The following is a 17,446-nucleotide window of genomic DNA, read 5'->3' on the forward strand; positions in this document are numbered from 1 at the left end:
CACCCCCCCACACACACACGCACACGTACACACCGAAGCCCTGGCCTCTGAGCACTAGTGTAAAGATTTCCTTTTCTCCTTTTTATTTAGCCTCCTCAGGAGACGAGCTACCCACCTCAGGACCTTCGTGCAGCCAGTGCGGAAGCAGGGCTGATGAGAAAGTGAGCACGTGCCCTCATTGCCCGGGAGCAGGGAGAAAAGTTGGGTCAAACGTTTAGTGCAGAAACCCAGAGGGTTCCAGAAGGACCAGAACAGGTGGGTTCTGCAATGTGAGCCCCACGGCCTGCTGCATGATTCTTCACTGTAAGGAACCCTGTTCCAGAGAAGTGAGCAACACGCCGCTGGGCCACATGCAGCAAACCGCTCTGCCTTCCACAGGCATGGGGCCCAGACCAGAGTCACCTGTGTGCTGCTGGGGCTCCAGATCGTCCAGGGAACGTGCCATAATGCCAAAGCCTAGGGTCTTATCAGCATTCCACACACACACACACACACACACACACACACACACACACGCTTCTAAAAAAGCACACCTGTGCAGGAGAGTAACAATTAACATTATCAGCCATCAGCTATAAAGGACAAGAGGGAAAACCCAGGGCTGCTGTGAATCCCTAAAGCCATAACCACTTCAAGCGCTTGAAGACGAACTTCCTTTATTTTCTCTGGTCCACAAGAATTGTGAGGAAAGGCTCTGCAGACCATTGGGCTACTTCCAAATATATCAAATATACCTTTTCTTCTAGAAGCAAACATCTTGAGCCCACAGAGGAATCATCTACTGGAGCTCAGGGACCTAATTGGAGGCATAGCACTGATGCCAGGTACAGAGACCCCCAGGAGTAAATCCCCTTCTGGGAAGAGGAAAACAGCCCTCCCCAGGAGACTGCATCAAGCCTAGAAGTGCAACTCCCTCTATTGATACCACACCAAGCCCCAAGGAAAGGAGGCAAGAAGCCCATCACACTCCCAGTCTTGCTGACGATAGAATGTCCTGGAAAGAAAACCCAAGGGGAGAAAAGGCAGGTGGCAGCTGGGCAGTGGCTGCTCTTACGAGCTTACATCAGCCTGCCAATGACTGCGGTCTATAGGAAACACGGCTTCCCTCCAGAAGGGTGAGGCTGGAACTGCTTCCCAAATGCAAACCCATCACTGTCCAGGCCCTATCTGCAACTGAGACACAGCCCACTGGTCACTGATCACGACCCAGGCTCAGGGTGGGTCTCCTGAGAGCTAACTTAGAGCTCACTGGAGTTTCCATTTCTAGGGCATTTTTTCTGAAATAGCTCTAGGCTTTAAAAACAAAACAGAGCAAATAACCAAAAATTCTAGGCTGCTGAATATTCATGCATATTCTCCAAAATATGCCCTAGATCAGGGCCTGCAAGAGGGCTCAGTGGACAAAGCACTTCCTGCCAAGACTGATATCCAGAGTTCCATCAAATAAACTGACTCAAACAAGTTGCCCTCTGACTTCCACATGCACACTGAGGCATATGGGTGTATGCTTGCAAGTGTGTCACATACACGCACGCATGCGCACACACACACTATACACACACACACACACACACACACAATAAACAATTTTAAAATAATACCTTAGAACAGTACCTAAATTTTGAAAAGCACCACCCAATCCCGAAAAGGGAAAATGAAGGAAAGAAAGAAAAGAAATATTTTTAAATGTTAATGCCTTAAATCAGTATTTAAAATTGAAACTCATCTCCCTCCAATGAAGATACTGTCTGGTCCTGATCAATCACCATGTATCTTTCTTGCTCTCTTGTAATTGAAAAACACCTTTCATGGGGGCCTGTTCAAACATCACAATGGCCAATGACTTCAAGTGGGATTCAGAACAGGATCTCCTTCAAATTGCCTCTTCTGGGGAATTTTTGCACAGGATTGGACCTTCTTATGAAAGATCCAATTAAGTCATACCTTCCAGAATCTTCCTTTTTATATTTTCACTGTAAGGAAGAGGCAGAACAGAAGGCTCATCCTCTGATTCCCTTGGCTCTTCTGGAGCAGGGAGGGATGAACAGAGAGGACACTTTGCCAGTCAAGATTATTTGACTGGACTAGAAACACCTCCTTCCCTACTCCCACCTAAGGATAAAGCATTTCAGCACCAGTTGCTCCCCAGTGAGCTGTGAGCTTTATCCCTTAGAGTTCTCCCTGTATTGAACTTGGAGGCCAGTTCTGGACTCAGACAGCAAACTCAGAGTTGTTTCTCTAGGTGATGGGAAAGATCTGAGTTTTTTCAGCCTAGAATTTGTTACCAATTTCTCTTAAGTAAAAATATATCAGACTGGGAGAGAGCTCAGTCAGTAAAGTACTCATAGGGGAACCTATATGATTCCCTAGAACTCACTTTTTAAAAGCCAGCTGTGGGTGGTGATAGAATGAGTCTGGGATCACTAACTGAAAATGGGGGGGGGGGAGAAGGCAGCAGTATAGAACACATTGCTATAAAGAACTAAAAAGGAATAATGATCACAATGGGTAGAAAGGGGATATAGGAACATTAAAGACTTTTTGAAAAGGTTATATGGCAACCTACTACTATAAAAGCTGTGTGTGTGTGTGTGTGTGTGTGTGTGTATCTCTATGCACACACTTATATAAACATGCATATATATGTGTGTATATACACCCATACACAAAAAGAGTTAAAATGGATTTGCCTTATAAGGGGGTGTATATGACAGTAACCCTACTAGACATCACAAGCTAAAAAAATAAAAAGCCTAGTGCCAGGAGTGGGGTTACTTCTTTACGGGCTTTTGGTTAGTAGGGTCTAATTGACTTCCAAACATTACAGACTATTGTCAATGTTCTTGGTTAACCTCCATTAAGACCTTATTGCTGAAGATAACACAATCTTGAGTCATAGAACATGGGAAAAGCAAGTTGGTACTGATCTGAAAGCTTCATCCCTACTGGCTGGCTTTCATAGTACTAGAAGGTGCTATGAACTCTACAGGAGGAGGTAAATAGTCATCAATCTAACCTGCTATGACCCCTGGGACTGTGATGTACAATAATGACTGACCTGGTTAATAGTTTCATTGTGCAATAATGGCATAAGCATCATGGAACTAACCATACCACTTTCTGATTGGATTTAAGTTCTACTGCACAAAATAAAACCCAATACTTGGCATTGTTATCAAGCCAAGAACCTATGGCTATAAAGGTTATAGACCTAGGGGTGGGATGAGGGGGACCTACTACTATTTTTCTTAAATGAACACAGTTTTAAACTGATTCCTAATAGCTTATCATTATACCCACAGATTAATGTATCTCTCAAACCCCACAAGAGATGTTTCTATTTGTAGTACATAGTGATTAACACATAGATGCACAATTGGCCATAGTATAGAGAATAAGACACTATGGAATGCTCAGCCCTATGGAGCATCTTACAACACCCTCTCCTCTCAAAACTCAGGGATTACTGCTGAAGAAAGGGAGGAAAGATTGTAAGAGCCAGACACAGTGGATGGCTACAAGAAAACAGTATCTTCTCGACACAGCAGGGCAGATACTCATATGAACTTACAGTGGTTGTGACAGCATACACAAGACCTCTGCAAACCCAAACTAGAACAAATCCCAGCATAGAGAGAGGAGAGTTGGGTGCATAATCCCATGCCTTAAAAGGGAGCTATTGGAAATTAACAGCTACTGGAAGAGGAAAAGTTGATTTTTCTCTAGGAATGAAGCTCTTGCTAAATCAACCACCCTACAGTCAAAGACTACAAATTTGTACTGCCTACACCCAAGATCATGTAGGCAGTTCAAATTGGACTTGCTGTTTTTGTTGGTTTTTTTTTTTCTTAAGAACATAACACAAGGTTTGGTAGGTAAAGGAGGGAGGGAGGTCTGAGGGGAATTGGGAAAAGAGTGTGACTTGATAAAAGCACATGACATTCTCAAAAAAAATGAAATATACACACACACACACACATTTTAAAAAGCCAGGCATGGTAGTGCACATTTGTCAGCTCAGCACTGAGAAGTAGAGACTGGGGGATGCTAGCCTGGCCTAATAAATTATTTCAAACCAAATGAGAGACCTTGTCTACCAAAAACCAAGATGGCTTTCATCTAAGGAATGATAACCAAGGTTGACTATAGCCTTCGAATGCCTGTGTATACATGTGGACATGCGTTTATGCATAAACATGCATCTACACATGTATGTACCTATACATACACATGCACTCGTACATTTGCTTTATGAATTTCTACATATCTTGGGACATTTTAGTCCTTCTACCAAAGTGTAAGATGAGACAGGATGTTCTTTGCACCAAACAAGTAGCTCATCTTGAGATTCCAGAGGGAAATCTAGGACTGGGGGGATGGCTCTGTCACTAAAATGTCTGCATATAAGTAGAAAGACACAGATTCAATCCCCAGCATCCATGTAAAGATCTGTGTGCAGTAGCATAAATCCCAGCATGGAAACATGGAGACTGAGGAGTCTCAGGGACATGCTGACCTACCTGCATAACCTACTTGGTGAGATCATGGCTCAACCAAAACAGAGTGGATAGCATCTAAAGGGTGAAACTCATGACTGTCTTCTCGCTTCCACATGACCAAGCCCTCTCAGTCAGTCAACCAGGTATCGAGGGAGGGAGCAAGGTTAAAGAAAAAAAAGACAATTAGACAACATAGTATGACCCCAGAAAGTGATGAAGGGGGTTTAATTTTTTCCAGTCTGCTTTTATATCATTCTAGGTATATGCAGAGAATAGGGTCCATTCCAAGGCATAAACAGAGTAGTCAAGGAACAAACAAGGCACAAATAAAAGGTTTCATGGTATTTGGGGACTTATCAAGATGATCAAGATCTTGGGCCTGCTTCCTTGTCCTAGTCCAATGTAAAATTCTTGCCAACATCCTTGAAGCGGTACCAAGAGCCCTACACACATGTATAGACACCTGCACATATGTGAATACAGACAGGCACACAAACATACACACATGCATACATATATGCATTTATATAATGCATATATAAACATATATATATATATAATTTGAAAATGAGGATGATTTTGTGTCCTTTCTATGGTATCCCAAGTTAACCAAGTCTTACTGTGTAGTGGGGATTCTGTGCACAGATGCTGAGACAAGGTGTTGCCTACAAAGGGGGTCCCTGGAGTATCAGCATGTAGTGAGAATTTTGGTTTCCTAAAAAACCCAGTTATGTTATGTGAGCATGTTTTTGCTTTAATCTCAGGTGTAGGATAATAGGCTGCTTCACAGCAGGTGACTATGATTTGTCTCATGCTCTAGCAGAGGTGTGGTTTTGCCAGCTGCATATTGTTTCTACCAGTGTTTGAGGTTTGGAATTCTGGGAACATTTCAGAGGATATAAATGCCGGAACCGAGAGGGGCTGCTGCTTCCCCAGCTGCTGGTGGTTCCAGTCTCTGTGGTTTGTCAAGTGGTAGTAAACAAAAAGAAGAAATTGGATGCCCTGCTGAAGATTGTACTTGCCCCAAAGAATTCAATGCCCTATGCAGCAGGAGGTCTTTGTCTCTTTCTTCTCTAACCGTCTTTCTCTCCTACCTAGTGTTGGGGAATTGGAAGGAATCCAAAGGAGTAAGGGTTAGAAGGGTAGTAGATTAAAAAAAAACAAAACATAAAGCAGCTCAAAAAAGAGCACCAACACCATCAGAAGATTTTCCTGGAAGGAAGAAAAGAAGTAAGCAAAGAGTAAGAGAGAGAAGGACTCAAGTATGACTGCTGCCCAAACTTCTGCCCACCTTATGGAAAGTGCTGGAACCTGAATGGACTCTTGGTATTATCCCAAATTAAAGCAAGAGACCATGCCTGATATCCCCTGCTCAAGACCATCTAGGGATGAAAGGGGAAGAAACATGTAGTTGGGGGCAGTTTCCTTCAATCTCAGGCAATTATCAGTAAGGGTCATCAAAATCACATCTGGTGTCCTTCTCAGTAGTGGCAAGGACAGAGACACAGCTCCATGCTGTTACTGGCAGCCTAAGGAGTTCCCTTTGAAGGGTTCTTTTTAACCAATTTTGTCTCCATTTAAAAACTAGGCCATAAACCATTTGCTACCCATCCTAAGTGTAAGATACTTTGTTTCTGCAGCTGATTTGCCTATTTGGGTTGCTCTGAGACAAGAAGCTACAGACTCCAGTTTAGTACTTCATAGTAAAACATCAGAAAACCAGGTAAAGCAGGCCTTTGTTCTATCTCTACAGGGAATTGAGTGGCTCTAAATCTCCAGAAGAAAGGGGGGGGGAAGACTTGTCTCTGCTCTCAGCACTTGTAAGACTTTCAGAGTGCGGGATTACATGGTAAAAAGCTCACTATGAATTTGCACATAAATTCAGGTCATAAATTGAATAAGAGACAACAGAGAATGTCTACATGCACATTCACTAGGAGTAATTATCTGGCTAAACACTCATCATTTATGGGTTCATGGATAATTAAAGACCATATCTAAGCTGTCCTTGAAGTTTTGTATAGATAAACGCAGCCAATGGTTTATCTACTATCTTTGCACCTGTGGTGTACATATTCTTATGACAAAATGGTTTGTATAACTCCTTGAATGTGCTCTAGGTTTTAGAAATCTGTTGTTATCTCAGAAGCAATTAAGCAGTTCTGTTATAAAAGGGACTTGAATGCCTTTGTCTTGGTTGCTACTCTGAAATGATGGTGACCCTAGCATGCTAGTTGTTTCTGCAGAATAAACACTATTTGTTTTTTTTTATACTATCTGTGTCTGGGGTCTCCCTTCAGCGAATTTTGAACACTTTAATTTGGTGCATTGGCTGGAAATGCTGGGATCCCCCTTGACTCTAGAGTAGAGCATTTTTTGGAGAGCAATTGACTCCACTGATCAGTGAGTTGAGGCACACCTCAATGTGCTGTGTGTCTTATTTTTATTGTGTTCTGAGTAGTCTTTTGTCTTGTTCAGTATGGAGTGATTCATTTTCTTTTGTCTGCAAAACCTGGAGGCCAATGGAGGTAGGGCAGATGTGCTAGTAACTCCCTCCTCGCTTGGGGGATGGGTGTCTCAGAGAACACTCCCTAGCCCTCTTCAGTTGGAGACAACTCCATTCCGATATTCTTACCCAGGTTTTGGCCAAAGCTAACATGTTCTTCCCAGCCAGCAGAGCCTACTCCAGGGATAAACCACCATCTCTGGACTACTTTCAGTTGGAGTAAGAGAACACCAATTTGACACAGGCATTGGTAGAGACTGGTGGGACCCTTCTGATTGGCAGAGCTCATTTTTTTGGATAGGCTGCCATTGGCTTCCTTTTGGTTTCTTTTCATCCTGTAGTCTTGCTTTCATGTCTCTGTGTTTGTGTTTTATTTGTTCTATTTTTCTTGAGAACTACCATGGGGCAGACCACCAGCTCCACCTCACTGGACCTAGTCCAGTCACACATCAAGTACTTCAAACACCAGGCGGGAAATTTCAGCTTAACTGTATGGTCTGGGAGACTGACTGTATTTTGCAAGGAAGAGTGGCCAGCCTTCAATGTGGGGTGGCCAGAGGAGGCACTTTCTACCTCCCTACTGTCTACTTGGTTAAAGGTATTGTATATGGAAACCCTAGACTCTCTGACCAGGTCCCATACTTCACTATCTGGCAGCATCTGGTGGAGGGCTCCTGCTCCTGACTAAAACCTTTCCTACCTCCCACCCTGGTAGTTTTGCAGGTGAAGGAGATGTAGCCTCCAAAGGATCATTAGCCAGCAGTTTTATCCCCCTCAGCTCCAGAGGAAAACTCCTTCCTCCCCACTTATTACCTTATCCTGGTGATAATCTTTGAGAACCTTGACTCAGGTAAAATTGACCTGTCTCCTGTCATGTGTCCTCCTTATTGCAGTAATGGCCTCAAACTTTTTCCCTACCCCTGCCCCCCCCCCCCGCCCCCCGCAGAGATAATATATCTCTATGCTAGTGGTGGTATGAAAACTCCACGTGGGCCTTTTGTTTCATCTTAATGCATGTTACATTGATGATGTACACATGTAAAAGCTGGTATGCCATGCTGATGCAGTAACGGGCTTAAATGGATGCACCAGAAAATACATCTCTTAGTTTAGGCTGGTCTTAGAAATCATACAAATGATTGGGTGGGGGAGGAGAAGCACCATAATGGGGGAGGGGGAAAGGTGAAGAAATGGTCACTAATCATTCAAGCCATTATTCACTGCTCAGATGGTCAGTTGGGGTCTTGTTATGCCATACTTGAACTAACTGGTGGTGGGAGAGGGAAGGCAATCTGTGTCTTCCCAGCAGACATGTGCCCACACACTGTAGGTGGGGTGACAGGACTAATGCCTGAAAAAGGAAACAAAACACTCTTAGAGTCAGGAGTTTGTGAACAAGATGCTCCAGCCAGCCCCGGAGTGCACTGGGACTTGGCTTTTGTAGCTGCAGCGTGCTCTGACCCAGTAAGATAAGCAGCCACAGATGGAGCAACTCAAATACCAAGACAGCTTGGCTCAGCACCCACTGGGAGAAGACTTGATCTCCACACATCAGCCTCGACTCTGGACTCTCCCCTGGCAGAAGAACTGAGAATCTGGGGCTGCTCTGCTCCCTGTTCCCAGTGCCAAGGCACTGAGGTAGCCAGTGACCAGAAATATCTCAGCTGAAAGTAGAGGAGCCCAGAACCAAGATGGTAGCCCCACCTCCACCCCCACCCCCATACTCAGATTTCTTCTCAGTCCTGTCTGGTTTCCTTGGGTCATGCATCTGGCCTGGTGCCTGGAACAGGAAGGGGGGTGGGGTTGACAAAAGTTGCATTGAACTTGGTGACTTTGAATTAAACCTGGGAACTGCCACCGGGCAATAGTTCACTCCCCTTGTAAGGGAAAACAAGGCTTACATCTTCCTGAGAATCTGAGCTTCCAGCCACTGAAAGACATTTCCACCACAAAAACCATACAAAACCATTGCATCTACATGAGCCTATTAGGCCTACCATAACAAAATACCACAGGCTGAGTGACTTAAATAGCACAAATGTTTATACCATTTCTAGAGGGTAGATAGCCAACCTCAAGGTATCTATTTGGTCAGGTTCCTACAGAAGCTCTGAGAGAGAGAGAGAGAGAGAGAGAGAGACTGTTTCCACATAACTCACATAACTCTTGAATTTTGTCAGCATCCCACTGGTCTCTGACTTCCCAGTAATATGGGGTACTCTTTCCATATCTGTCACCCTCACACGACCAGCCATGTTGGATTCATTGTCCAATAGGATCTCAACTTAATTATATCTGCAATTACTCTATTTCCAAATAAAGACATAGTTACAGCTTCTTAGTCACAGCCTCCCTAAGCGTGGTCATGATCAAGGTTGGCCCATGGCACCTGTGCATAAGCAACATGTAGGAGTGGCACTGGTGTGCCATCTCTGCCTTTCTTTCATCTCTCTTCTGCCATCACTACAGACTTCTGCCATCACTACAGACTTGCTGGGTGAGATTTGGCGTTGCCGAGACACTAAGAGACCCATCTTCACTGGTAGCCATTCCTAGACTTTCCCTTGTCTTAGGGGTTGAATGTCTTGCTGAAGGACAACAGAGAGACTGGCACTGTTCCTTCAGACCTATGTCCCTGTGTAAGTAACAAGCAGTATGTGGCTCAGAGAAAGAGCCTGATGCCCTCCTATGAGCAGGACAGAATATACTCCTAATGGCTACGACGTAGTTTGTTTCCTTCTAGATTGATGAAGGTGGGTGATAAATATGGAGGGAAATAGAAAAAAGCAGAACCATCCCCAGCGTCACACTGATTCCTCTGCCAGCCTCTCCAGAGGAACACAGTTACGATAACGATGGTGTGTGCACATGGCCGGCACAGGCTCAGTCACCTGTTGGCCAAGGGACCCCGCTCCCACTTCTCACTGGTGTTTCTCAGCTATGGAGGTAAGCTTTGAGAAGATGTTGGCTGGGTTTCACCTCCAGAGCTTATCCTAAACTTGTATTTAACTCCTCCAAACCCTGTGATCATCTTGCTATTGTCGAAAACTATGAACCCCCAGGACCACCCATAAGCTGTTCTGAGTTGTATCTACAAGACCCCTACAACCTGAGAAACACAAGGTGATAGGAAAAGAATATGTTTCATGGCTTTAAGGAGATTGAGATATCTGTCCCTGCTCCCCACTAAAGAGCCATGTCACTGTAGGTGCATTCCTGGCCATCAGACAGATTTCTTCATAGAACGGAAAGAATGCCCATTTCATGAGTTTCCCGTGGGAGCGAAATTGAAACCAGTCTGATAACTTATGCAACACATCTAGAGAAGAAGCCGGCTGGATATAAATAGCAATGTTCTTCCTCTTGTTTTAGATAGAAGGCCTGCCTAGTAAGAAATGTAGGGACAGAAATGGGACAAATCAAAATTATCCTTGTATAATATCCTTGTATATTGTCCCTAAATCCCTTCTGCCACTGACATAGAGCTCAGATAGAGACGGAGGTAAGCTGGGAAATCAAAAGACCTGGGAGCCTGTCCTGTCTGGCCATTTGCCAGCTGGGTGACCTTGAGCCAGAAACATAACCTCTCTGGAGACCTAATGAGATCCCACACATGAATGGATTTTTCTAAATTATAAACGACTATGCAAACAAAGATGGCGACCCATGCTCACATGCGGCCTGAGGATAGAAGCCATCACTCCACACGTTTTCTTTTTAGAGGACAGCTGGACAAAGGACTATCTTCCACAAAGGAGTGGGGAAAGCAGCTTGGTTAATGGTCCTTCACCCAGAGGTCAAAAGGTGAAAGGTCATAGTGAGGCCTTGTCTTCCAGGGCAATTCCTACTGGGAGGCCAGGAGACTAGCTGCCCTTGCTGAGGCCTGGAGCAACTGGCTGTCTAACCAAAGAAAGGATACTTTGTTTTTGAGATTTTAGGGGGGAAGAAAGAAGAGGAGGGAGGGAGAGGGTGAGGTTGCCAGAGTCCCTCCACAGCCCATCCCAGCCTGCCCCCATACTTCCTAACACACTAGATATTGAGTGGGACTCAATAATGTCTATCAGGGTTTTTTGTGATGAGTTAGCTTTGAATGCTGGGCTAAGTAAACACTGTCTCATTGGATAGTTGCCAGAATGACCTGGCAACTGAGTTTAGACACATTACCCCAGCTGACTCCGAAGCAGAAGCCTGTGAACTGCATTCCATGGGCAAGTGCAGACATCTCAGAGTGTGGTAGGGGAAGCTGAGCAGGGACAGAAATGACACCTGTGAGGTCCCTCAGTTGAAGATCAGGGACCAGAAAGAGTTAAACAGAGAGGAATGTGCAGAGGACATACACCTATCCCCTGTGCTGAGAGCTAGCCCACCTCATTCTTTTGTTATGGGAACTATCATCCACCAATCAATGAAGAATTCTAGAAACTTGGGTCAGGGTCTCTCCTGACCTTGCCCCCTTCCCTACATCCAGATGCTTGTCCAGGTTAACCACTATGCCCAAGGTCAAGCTTTGTAATCCTTGGTGATGGGTAGTGAGGTATTTTTGGAGCCTTATCTCTAAATGACCTGAAGATATCAGGATGGTTCCCACTCCAAGACATGCGGCAAGATGGTGGAAAGGACCAACCACTCCAAACAAATGAGCGCTGACTACCTTGGCTTTCATCATTTGATCGGTGGCTGCATGGGCTCTTCTTTCACATCCTCTCAACAGACTGGATGTGATTCATGTCTTTACTTCAGAGACAAGGAATTTGTGTCCATCGCCTTGTGTCACTGTGACAAAATGCCTGGCTGATGATTCTCCGGGTTTGAGGCCTTGGTCACTTGGCTTTGTTGCTTCAGGGCAGAGTATGATGAGGTAAAGTGTCATGGCAGGACCATGTGGTGGAGGGAGGGGCTCACCTCATGGCAGACAAGAGTCAAGGACAGGAAGGGGACAGGGCAAGGTACATCTTTACAGGGCATGCCTTCAATGGTAACAAATTCCTTTCAATGAGCCTCATTTCCCAATAACGCTGCCATATTATGAATCCATCAAAGGATCCATTCATTGACTAAATCAGAGCCCTCAAAATCCAATCACTTGCCCCAAAGGCTGCTGGCTGATGCCCAAGCCTTGAACACAGGAGCCTTCAAGGGTCATTTAAGTTCCAAATCATATCAAAGTCTGGAAATCAAAAGGAAGAGAAACTTGTTGGGGGTCACCAAGCGGGAGGTAGATAAGCCAAGGGGTTCTATTGTGATTCATTTCTCCATCTCGTTGCACACAACACAGAGTGGTGATGAATCTGGTAGGGCCAGATTTCCATAAGGACTTTAGAGAAGGAGCATCTCAGATCCAGGCTAAACTGAGTTTGGATGGGAAGCTGGGCGATGGGTTGACATCATTTTTCCATCTTCATTATCCTCAGGGTCTCAGTTCCTCTTATAAAGTAGATGCAACCATCGTGTCTACTTCTTGGGATTGTTAGTAAAATTCCACAGGTTAGCAGGGGAAATGAGGAAAGGGGATAGCATTTGAAATGTAAATAAAAAAGATATCTAATAAAAGAAAGTAAGAAATGTGAAAGAAAGAAAAAAAAAAAGGAACTCCTCCCAAAATAGCAAGAAACAAAGCCAGGTGTGCCTGGTCCTGAACCCCATGTTCACAAGGATCACCTCATGGTTAAGGCGTGGTGTCCAGGCACCCGGGAGAGGAGTGACGCTCCTGAGAGGTGTACCACTTCATCCCTCCCGCCCCACCCACTGTGTCCAGCTGGTTGGAGAATCATGGCCTATGAAGACACAGCGTTGGCTGCTAAAGCCAGAGCAAAGCAAGTTCAGAATGGAGGGCTGCCCATTGGTTGGTGACAAGCATCTGGCTGCTGCCTTCTTGTCTTCAGAGGAAGGACCATCCATCCTGTTTGGAAGCCTCTAGCTCAGGTCAGTGGCCATGACAGTTCTCAAGCTGAGACTCTTCGGATGTGCCTTACCCATTTCAGGCTGACCCATGCTCCAGGTAAAGCTACCCCAGTTTCTAGGAGTATCCTCTGTGAGCTGCTGATCTCCTGCCCCTGGATGCTGAGTCTGTCCTTAAACCCCCTTGTCCGTCTGTCCCCACTGGCTCAGCCAGGTCTGCATCCCTCCTGAAGGGCCTGGAAGCCTGTCGGACTCGCTTCCTTCCGACTCTGCTCAGAACTCTCCATTGCATAAGGTTCACACAACACCCTTCTCACTTTGAAAGTGTCTGGGGAGATTTTTATCCCATGAAAAGAAAAAGAGCATTTATTATCAGAGACTGCTTATACCGGGACTGGTGTCCTCAAGAGACAAAGTGAATTCTCTCTGCAGCAGAGGGAGCCTAAAATAGAAAATTAAAGTGGGGGGGAAGATGGCCAGGAAGCAACCTACTATGAGCCAGGAGGGAAAAGAGGAACTATAAACCTCTGCAGTGGCTACAGTCATCCTGGAGACCAACACAATCTCCTTATCTGTCCCATTCCATTGGGGATGGAGTGGGGAGGAGGTGGTGTACAGAACTGGTCAAAAAAATCACAGTGCTCCCTTTAACAGCTTAAGTGGCCACTGTGAGTTTCTCTGGGCCCATGCACCACTTCACCCATAAAGACCATCCCTGAGTATCTTCTAAAAGAGAATACCACAAGTTGTACCAGCAATACTCTGTGTACCCCACAGCTCCCCCCAAAGATAGCTCTGACCTACTACTTTATATGAGCATCAGACTATCAATAAGATGGGGCCTGGGCAGGGGGAGCATTTTATAACCAAAGATGCAGCATTGAATTCAGACTTTGCTGCTTTGTAAGCTGTCAAGGTGATTCCAGCTGTGGCCCTGGTGTCCTTAGATTGAGAAAATGTGTGTGGCATGAGGAAAGGTCTGTGAGTCCAGTACCTGGGAAGTGGAGGCAGGAGGATTGGGCGGTCAAGAATAACCCTGGCATGTTTGAGGTTAGTCTCTGCTACATGAGACCCTGTCTCAAGGAAGAAAGGAAAGAAGGAAGGAAAAGATGGAGGGAAGGAGAGAGGCAAGAAGGGAGGGAGAGAAGGGAGTCAGGAAGGGAGGGGGAGGGGAATGTATATAGAGTAGCTAGTGTATGGCCCATCATGTAATAGAAGTTTAAAAAAACATGGCTATAGTAAGGTAAACCAAATAGGCCACCACTCTCACAGAGGATGAATAATAATCCCAAAGTCACAGTGAACACTGGGTGTAGAGCCCAGGCTAGGACCTGGGTTCCCAATTCCTACATACCTTGTGGTTAGACAATTCCAATCTCACATGCACATAAAAAATGGAGATGTACAGGTGGGAGACTGTGGCCATAATGAGAACACTATGAGTAGTGGACAAGTCACCAAGTGTCAGGGTTCAAATCTCCATTCCCCACTTATAAACTGCAATTTCTTATAAACCGTTAGTATCTGGTGCCTCCACGCTCCTGTTTTGACCTGTTGATAAAGGTCTATTACACAGAATGATAACAAAACATAGAAGCCAATAAATAATTCCAGGATCCTGACATCTAACTGCTTGGGGCAACCTTGTCCGAGTCCTAAGCTAAGCACACAGGGACAGTCTTCCCAGAAGTAAAAAATAAAATAAAATAAAATAAAATAAAATAAAATAAAATGAAAGCTGGCCCATCCTGTTCTGGCCTTCAAGGTGTCTCGGTAGGTTGAGGACAGTTACTTGTAGGCACTGACCAAACAGGAGCCAGCCAGCCCTTCAATCCCCAGAGCCTGCAGCCAGGCACTACACGAGACAGTTACTCAGGCCAAACTCTTGGGTAACTCAGTTTTGAGAAGCACGAAGTCCCTGAGGAGAACACGCCAGCCTTGTCTGAACATCCTCTGGGTTTGATCTCTATTTTAAAGACAGTCATTAATCAGCCTCCACTCTATTTTTAGATATCTCATGCCTAGCTATCTGCCAGGCTTGGGCCTTTCTCCAAAACTGGACTCAGTTCTCTGATTTCTTTTAATCAGTCTCTATCTGTGTCGGTCTCTCTCTGTCTGTCTCTCTCTGTTTCTCTGTCTCTCTATCTCTCTCTCTCTCTCTCTCTCTCTCTCTCTCTCTCTCTCTCTCTCTCTCTCCCCCCCCCCAAACTGAAATGCAAAGAAGAAATGCAAAAGTCACTGTTCAGCATGTCAGCATGCCTAGTCGTGGTTAGCTTTCTTGTTAAGATGATGACGATGATGATGGTGGTGATGATAATGATAATGATGATTAATGTTAATAATAAAATCAGGTTGCTGGAGAATGACTCAGCAGTTAAGAACATATACCGCTTTTCCAGAGGACCCAAGTTCAATTCCAGTCTCTGGCAGTTCATAATTGCCTGTAATTACAGCTCCAGGGGACCTGATACTGTTTTCTGGCCCTTGAAGGCATCAGCACTCACAGATTCAAACACACACACAATTTAAAAATTGCTTCAGTCCTAGTCACGGGAGCTGAGAGCCCATCAAAGCATATCCTGCTGAGACAATATGATTTGGGTACCTAAGTCTGCTCCATCTGATGCGATAGTCAGTCACCACAAGTAGCTATTTAAATGTAAATTTAAACTAAAAAAATTAAAACTAAACATAATTCAAAATTTACTTCTATGACACTAGTCATGGTTCAGTGTTCAATAGCCACACATGGCTAATGGCTACTGTCCTAGACAGAGCCAGTAGGAAATTACTACCTTAGAAGGTTCTGTTGAGACCCCTGACCCAGATGTGACCATTCTTGAGCCAGACCACAACAGATTTTTTTTTTCATTTGGTTGTTGTTTGCGTGAGTTCACTTGAGTTCCTATCACATAGAAACTAAAGAATCTTAACACAAGTTATACTTCAGCAAGCACCCGAGGAGGCTGAAGGCCATAGATGACATAATTTAGACACCTAGAGCCATTTTCTTTCTAGTCAAGCACCTATCGGCACATGGACCACTGAGTAAGTACCACATCTAATAGGATAGGCTAGTCCATCCTCCACCTTCAGCCGGGCAACCGTTTCCTTCCAGATATTGATATCTTCTTAAGGACAGACAGACAGACAGACAGAGGTCTCTCACAAGGAATGCTAAATGTAAGCATGTCCTTCCCTGCCCAGCAGTCGATTCTTTCTTATTTGTCCACACCCTAACTGCATCATGCCTTTGGTAACACTGGCAAGTTTTCCAGAACTTATTGAGCTATTGTAAATAAGAGGGATTTACTCAAAGAACTGTCAAGTGGGTGAGAAAGAGGGTCCCCACAAGAACTCTAGAATAGTCCCAGTCCCGTTTCTCAGATCAAATGTAATTCAGTGACGAACGAAGAGACCAGGACCTGAACCATATAAGCAGCCAAGTTGCCTTTGCATCTTCTCTAGCACCCAGGTATGACGTAATCCTATTCCCTGACTAACTGCTTCACACAGCATCCCCATGTCACCAGCTCAAACTCTAAACGATGAGTCTCTGAGGGATTGCCTATAGCCGCCACAGCCACAGATGGCCATTTCACGGTAGGAAGGTTCAGTGTACAGGAAAGGAGACCAGACACAGGCCATCTGCAGACTGCCCATTGACAGTGGCCTCAGTGAACTGTTACTGATACTCAGCCATAGAATATAGGTCATACGACAGCTGTCTCAGTGGACAGAGCAGAGCATGCACTTGGTTTTATAATAAAGTTTATAAAATTCTTACAAATGGTTAGATTTGTCCCCAAGGTGTTGCACAGACTTTGTAAGTAAGTGCTCTGACCCTGATCTTTGTCATTAGCTCAGCTTTAGTTCCCTTTTGTACTGAAAGAGTCTCTTGTCTTACATCTTTAATGTGGGGAGAGGGGACATATGGAGATCAGAGAATGATCTGTAGGTGCTGGTCTCCAGGCTTGGCAGCAAGTGTCTTTATGCACTAAGCCACAACTCTCCAGCTTCAATTGAAGTGAGTCTCTTGACCACAATTCCCAAGAGAGGAAGCTAGGGTTCAGCTGGTAAAGTGCCTGTCACACAATCATGAGGCCTTAATCCCCAGCCATCCATGGGCTAGTGGCTCCTGTCCTGCATGGCACAGATCCAGTAGGGAACCACCCTCATAGAAAGTTGAATTGAGTATATGACCGAGCCATTCTGAGAATGCTGGTCTACCTCTTAGATGCTAAGAATGTCCATCCTGGTTAGTGAATAGATTTAAGTTCTCCTGAATCCATTGATCCAGAAATGGCCATGACTAAGCCAGACCACAGCAGATTTAGATTTCTTTTCTTTGTTTTTTTTTCTCCCCTTAAGTTTGTTTGAGTTGAGTTTTTGTCACATAAATCCTCAACAGTTCTTGCATTATACTGTTATCCTGTTCAAAATACTAAGGGGCTTGGTCATGGGGGGGGGGAGGGTGAATCATGCTGAGAAGCAAGAGAGTTTGATTCTTGTCTAGTCTCAGCTAGTTGCTAATTACAGCTCA

The sequence above is a fragment of the Apodemus sylvaticus genome, chromosome 10 (genome assembly GCF_947179515.1).
Source record: "Apodemus sylvaticus chromosome 10, mApoSyl1.1, whole genome shotgun sequence".
Taxonomy (NCBI): Eukaryota; Metazoa; Chordata; class Mammalia; order Rodentia; family Muridae; genus Apodemus; species Apodemus sylvaticus.